Raw genomic sequence first — 7500 nt, 5'->3', positions numbered from 1 at the left:
GTAATCACACACCCTTCTCTCTCAGTTTCTGTCTATCTCCCATTCCTAATGTAATCACACACCCTTCTCTCTCAGTTTCTATCTTCCATTCCTAATGTAATCACACACCCTTCTCTCTCTCAGTTTCTGTCTATCTCCCATTCCTAATGTAATCACACACCCTTCTCTCTCAGTTTCTGTCTATCTCCCATTCCTAATGTAATCACACACCCTTCTCTCTCTCAGTTTCTGTCTATCTCCCATTCCTAATGTAATCACACACCCTTCTCTCTCTCAGTTTCTGTCTATCTCCCATTCCTAATGTAATCACACACCCTTCTCTCTCAGTTTCTATCTCCCATTCCTAATGTAATCACACACCCTTCTCTCTGTCTCCCTCGCTCTTTCTCTTTCCCTCCCTCTCTCGCTCTTATCACTTGCCCAGTGAATATCAGAGTTGTTATGTTTTGATGATGATGATGGTGATAGTAGTGGTGGTGATGATATTGTGACGATGGTGGTGGTGGTGGTGGTGGTGATGATGACGATGATTATGGCGGCGGTGGCGGTGGTGGTGGTGGTGGTGGTGGTGGTAGTAGTTGTGGTGATAATCCGTTTTACCCCCCACATGCTAACTAATTGTTTGTTTTGAAGAGTCGGTCGTTTTAAAATTGCATAAGAAGAATCACTTTGATTTCTTTTTGGTTGGAAATGTGAAAATGTAGAAAATAAATAATTTCTTATTGATCGCTGTGTTTGTTTTGATTACATTTGATCGTTGGGATCTGAGAGTGATGTGTGTGTGTGTGTGTGTGTGTGTGTGTGTGTGTGTGTGTGTGTGTGTGTGTGTGTGTGTGTGTGTGTGTGTGTGTGTGTGTGTGTGTGTGTGTGTGTGTGTGTGTGTGTGTGTTTATGATTTTATGTATCTATTCATTATTTATTTATTTTAGTTACGCTGCTGTTCAGGCATCTGCTTAGCAGAAGTGATGTAGCGTAGATGGATCAGTCCGATCGCAGTGACGCCTCCGTGAGTTACTGAACTCAACTGTGTGTGTGTGTGTGTGTGTGTGTGTGTGTGTGTGTGTGTGTGTGTGTGTGTGTGTGTGTGTGTGTGTGAGTGTGTGTGTGTGTGTGTGTGTGTGTGTGTGTGTGTGTGTGTGTGTGTGTGTGTGAGGGAGAGAGAGTTATGACACAGGTATTGTACAGGATGATCAAATTTCACATTTTCCCCTCCTTCCTACAAGGTATGACACCTACATTTAAATTAATAATAATAATAATAATAATATTTGTGTGTGTGTTAGTGTTAGTGTGCGTATTAGTGTGTGTGTGTATGTATGTGCGTGCGTGCGTGCGTGTGTGTATGTGTGTGTGTGTTCGTGTGTATGTGTGTGTTGCTGTTGTTGTTGTTTTTATCAATATGCTTTAAAGCATCTTTTTATGAAAAATAAAATTTATAGGTCCACCAGATAATAATGTGTAATACAGCTCAATGTGCTATTTATCAGTTTGATCAGATTTCACATCTCCCTGTAGTGGAGTAATGGCCTAGAGGTAACGCGTCAGCCTAGGAAGCGAGAGAATCTGAGCGCGCTGGTTCGAATCACGGCTCAGCCGCCGATAGTTTCTCCCCCTCCCCTAGACTGTGAGTGGTGGTGTGGACGCTAGTCATTCGGATGAGACGATAAACCGAAGTCCCATGTGCAGCATGCACGTAGCGCACGTAAAAGAACCCACGGCAACAAAAGGGTTGTTCCTGGCAAAATTCTGTAGAAAAATCCACTTCGATAGGAAAAACAAATAAAACTGCTCGCAGGAAAAAATACAAAAAAAAGGGTGGCACTGTAGTGTAGCGACTCGCTCTCCCTGGGGAGACCAGCCCGAATTTCACACAGAGAAATTTGCTGTGAGAAAAAGAAATACAAATACAAAATACAAACACAAATCATCCATCCGTCTGGGGTGTGGCACAAGCATACATCAGTGTGATCATTTTTCCATATTCAGCGAAAGCGTTTGTCTAACTCACTCAGTACGGCCAGTCCTCTCTTCTCCTCTACACAGACCCCTCGGATGTCCAGTGGGTGTCTGAATGACCCAAACTTTAGCTTCCATCGTCAGAATTGTGGTATTCTTTGTTAACATTCACCTCTTCAGTATAAGAGCCTTCCGCTTGCAATATTTTGATGATGGTAATTGGGGTGAAACGCTGTTAACGTCGTCTCTTTCGCCGTTCGTATGGAGAGAGCTAACTGATTTCGGCACAGCAGACGGAACACGCGCCATCAAAGGATTTTTCAAATGCATCCAAGTATTTTTGGCTAGCCATCCGCGCGCGCGCGCGCGTGCGTGCGTGCGTGCGTATATGTGTGTGTGTGTGTTTGTTTTATTTGTGTGTGTTTTTTTGTTGTTGTTTTTGTTTGTTTGTTTTTGGGGGGACGGGGGTGAAGGGGGGCTGGGGGGGGGGGGGGGGGGGGGGTTAATACAGAGTTTAATCTATACCCCACCCCTCGTTTAAATCGAAATCTCTGAAATAAAAAGATCAACCGAAGACCCCCCTCACCCCACCCCCGGTCCTCCCACTCCTTAACGTTCAATGGATTTTTTCCCTTAAATATCCCCTCACTCTTCATAAAACATGGAGGATTTCAACCGAGCATAACCACTTATATAAAAAAAAATATATATATATATTACTCTGACGACACATTCATCATACTGATAAAAAGCAACAAACCAAATACATTAAGTAACAAACAAAACAAAACAAAAAACAAACAAAACAAAAAAAATCCAGTTTTTTTTTAACTGAAAAAAAGACAGTTTAAAGCAAATATAACGAAAATAGACAGCATCCACAACACCCGCAACTTTCGCTCGCCTTGAACGAATTACAAAACTTGAATAATGATTCTGGCGAGATCTCTTTTTTGGCAGGCAAATATGTAATTTGGCGGAGATCCGTATCTTGTAGGACACTTCGCTCTGAATGGGGCTCACCACCAAGTGGAAACATGTTGGCACTCCTTACACATTAGTATGATTATGAAAGGGTACACCACTGCGGTCGTGTGTCTCTCAGTATCGATTTTGAAACACTTAAGTGCGGTTACTGTATCTTTGAACTAACAGAAACCCTCATAACGCACGCACACACACACACACACACATCACACACACACACGCGCGCGCGCGCACGCACACCACACACACACGTACGCGCGCGCACACACACACACTACACACACGCGCGCGCGAGCACACACACACGCACACACACACACACACACACACACACACACACACAGAGGCACATGTACACACACCTCCACACACACACATACATACATTTACACATACGCATCTAGTTACCTATATAGACATATATAAGTCACTATGTGCAAGTATTTGCCAAGGATGATGCGATTTATTTTTAATGTAGTTTTGAAATATCGAGGAATACACATGCACGCGTGCACGAACACGACACACACAAACACACATACAAGTGCGAGATCACACACACACACACACACACACACACACACACACACACACACACACACACACACACACACAAATTAACACAAACAGACACACACGGCACACACCGTCATACACACGCACACATATACACGCGCGCGCGCGCGTGCACACATACATTGAAAAGTGAACGAGTAAGCGAGAAAGAGTCAGAGAGGGAAGGGGGAGAAGAAAGAGAGTAAAGGGAGAGTGCTTTCTCTTGTTCTTGCACTGACACAGACATTCTGTCAGACAGACACAAACACAGACACAAGCACAGACAGACAGACAGATACACACACACACACTCTCACTCTCTCTCTCTCTCTCTCTCTTGTTCTTGCACTGACACAGACATTCTGTCAGACAGACACAAACACAGACACAAGCACAGACAGACAGACAGATACACACACACACACACTCTCTCTCTCTCTCTCTCTCTCTCTCTCTCTCTCTCAAGCGCCCACAACACGCACGTCTTTTTCAAAGGTGGGTTGAGGAGAGGGCTGGGGTGGGGAGTGGTTTATGTGTGATTCTGGTGAAAAACCAGAAAATCCGGCATCAAAAAACCAAACCCCGAATCCCCCGAAAACCGCAACAGGAAGCTTCAGTCTTCGGAACGGTCTAATTTTTCATCCGTCACCATGTAACGAGGCAGCGGCGTGATGAATTACGCAGATCGTTACGCAAGTCTCCACTGACAAGTCTCAGACAGGTATTCCTCCTCCTTCCTTCCGTCTGTCTCTCTCTTCTTCTTTTTTCTCCTTCCTTCCTTCCTTCCTTCCTCCTTCCCTCCCCATGTAAAACTTCGGTGTGACGTGAGAGAGCGTGCAGTGACTGAGCCTATTAGTGTGTGTGTGTGTGTGTGTGTGTGTGTGTGTGTGTGTGTGTGTGTGTGTGTGTGTGTGTGTGTGTGTGTGTGTGGTGTGTGTGTGTGTGTGTTTTGTGCGCGCACGCGCGCGCGCGCTTGTGTGTGTGTGCGTGTGTGTGGTGTGTGTGTGTGTGCGCGCGCGCGTGTGCGTGTGTGTGAGTGTCTTTGTGTATGTGCACGTGCACGCGCGTGCGGATGGGAAATGATGTCAGTGGGGCTGGAGTAGATTTGTAGCGCCCGGCGTGCGTATAATGTATGTACTGTACGCGCTCGCGCACGGACGTTCCGGTTTTTGCCCAGCGCTGTACCCTGCATCCCAGTCTTCTTGCCAAAAAGTTGAGCAAGGAACGAAAGAGAGAGGAAGAGAGAGTGGGGAAAGAGGGAGAGAGGGGGGAGAGAGAAGGGAGAAAGAGAGGGAGACAGACAGAGACAGAGACAGAGAAAGTGAAAGCGAGTTCAGTCGTAGCAGTAGCAGCGGAGATAACCCAGCAGCTACAGCCGTAACAGAGAGAAGTGGTAGAAGATTCTGCATGAGACGAGAACACAGTAGTAGGTGATATCTGGAAGAGCCAGTATTTGATCAAGATGTGGGAATACCAGCAGCACTGAGTAGCAGAAACAGCACAACTTCAGTAGTAATGCCATCAGCAGCAACATGAGTTGTAAAAGCAGAGATTCGACCCTAACAGCAAACGGGCGCAATGGTTAAAGCGCTGGACTGTCAATCTGATGGTCCCGGGTTCGAATCACGGTGACGGCGCCTGGTGGGTAAATGGTGGAGATTTTTACGATCTCCCAGGTCAACATATGTGCAGACCTGCTAGTGCCTGAACCCCCTTCGTGTGTATATGCAAGCAGAAGATCAAATACGCACGTTAAAGATCCTGTAATCCATGTCAGCGATCGGTGGGTTATGGAAACAAGAACATACCCAGCATGCATACCCCCGAAAACGGAGTATGGCTGCCTACATGGCGGGGTAAAAACGGTCATACACGTAAAAGCCCACTCGTGTGCATACGAGTGAACGCAGAAGAAGAAGACCCTAACAGCAGATATAGTCATCATCACCATCATCATCATGACAATAACAACAACAATACTGATAATATAACAAAAGCACTACTTATCCAACTATCACTCCTGCTGCTGTTGCTACTACTACTACTCAGTACTACCCGTATATGGTACTAAATTCTGTGCAGAAACAAATCAAAGTGCAATGCATACCCACCTTTCACACGCATGCATAACTCTTAAGCAAAGCAGTGGTTGTGCTAATATCAGCAACATCAGAAGCAGCAACAGCAGGAGAGCAACAAGAAGTTACATTAGGGGGTTCAATGGTAGAAGTATTAACCGCAGCAACAGCAGTCAGGTTGGGTACGTGCGTTCAGCTGTGATAACTGCCACACTGAAAAAACAAACCTCTACTGTTTTTTGTTTTTTTTTTTTTTGTTTTTTTTTCCGTGGCTGAACGCGAAAGTTCTCAGTTTGAGTGCTGGATTCGCAGTATTCAGTCACTCGTTCAGTTACTGTGTGCACGTGAACAATTCTTTCGTTTGCCTTAACTATAGTAAAACACTATTTAAAGCTGATCCTTTACACCGTCAGAACAGCCTGTTATGAACTCCCTACATGATCGATTCCATCACTGAAATCAGCACAACTGCATTTGAATTAGTGAAGGCAACTGAGGATACATATATGAGGATATCTATTTTTTGTTTGTATCGAGTTTGTATATTAATGGTTTTTGTTGTTGTTGTTGTTTTCTTCTTCACACTGCAAAAGTAATGTCTATCGGGCTTGGTATTAGAAGGTGGGGCCCAGTCCTCTCCTTCCGTCTTCGTTATTACTATCATTATTATCATAATAATTATTATTATCATTGTTATAAGTATTGTACAATGTGCCATCATGGATCATCCGCGTTCCACTGCCCGCCGTTTTGTAGTGTGGGGGCCACCATTTTGTGCCGCCGCCGCGTCATTTGCCGGAGAGGGAAGGGAAAAAACCAAAACAAGTGCTTTAAATTGCTTCCGGTGTTGGCAAAAACGACTCATGTAGGAAAAAAAAAGAGCAGGGGTAAAGTAGAAACCTAATTTTTGCTGCGTAGCAGTTGGCACCGCAGTGGAGGATTCAGTAACACCAGAGCAGTTGCGGCAACAAGTCAAACTCTGGCATTGGCAGCCTTAGCGGTAGTGTTGTAGCATTGGTAGTACAAGTAGTAACAGCAACAGCAGCAGTAGTTATAGCAGCAGAAGTAGCAGCAGCAGCAGCAGCAGTAGTAGTAGCAGCAGCAGCAGCAGCAGCAGAAGTATGTAGTCCAGCAGTTATTTGAACAGCCGGAAACATCATATACTTGTATATGACTACGGCATACAAACATGACTTCATAGCGTATCTTTTATCGTGATTAATTTTCACCCTACACCAAGCATTCAACAAAAGATTATCTTAGGGTATCTCCAAGAAACAGAGGACATATTAACTGATTGGTTCACTCTCCAACAAACAGAGGACATATTAACTGATAGGTTCGCACGAATTCAACTGCATGCTGTTCATCTATTTTTTGAAAAATACTTTCCAGTTCACACATCAAGAAATGGTTATCATTATGCACTGAGGTGATCTTAACAGTTAATGACAAACACTTTATGTACAGCGTTTACTGATATTTTTCTTTTGTAAATAGTTCGTTTTGTTCGACCTCATCCATATTTTGTTTGTTTTCCTAATTTTCCTAATGTGTACAATTGGAAAATGAATAACACTGTTAAAAAAAACGCCAGGTTCGCTTTGTATTAGTTTTACATATAAATAATTATATATAAGAACATATATATATACATACATTTATACATACGTGTGTGTGTGTGTGTGTGTGTGTGTGTGTGTGTGTGTGTGTGTGTGAATGTGTGTGTGTGTGTGTGTGTGTGTGTGTGTGTGTGTGTGTGTGTGTGTGTGTGTGTTGTGGTGTTGTTCTGTCAGTGTTGTTGTCAAGTGTTGTGTGAACAGCATCTCGCGTTTCAACGTTTGTGTGCGCTGGCTCAGAAGTTGGGGGACGCCAGACGAAACTTGTGCTGGGCACACGAATGCAGTTCGTCAAGCCGAATAGG

The sequence above is a fragment of the Babylonia areolata genome, chromosome 19 (genome assembly GCF_041734735.1).
Source record: "Babylonia areolata isolate BAREFJ2019XMU chromosome 19, ASM4173473v1, whole genome shotgun sequence".
Classification (NCBI taxonomy): domain Eukaryota; kingdom Metazoa; phylum Mollusca; class Gastropoda; order Neogastropoda; family Buccinidae; genus Babylonia; species Babylonia areolata.
This window is presented reverse-complemented; position numbering follows the sequence as displayed.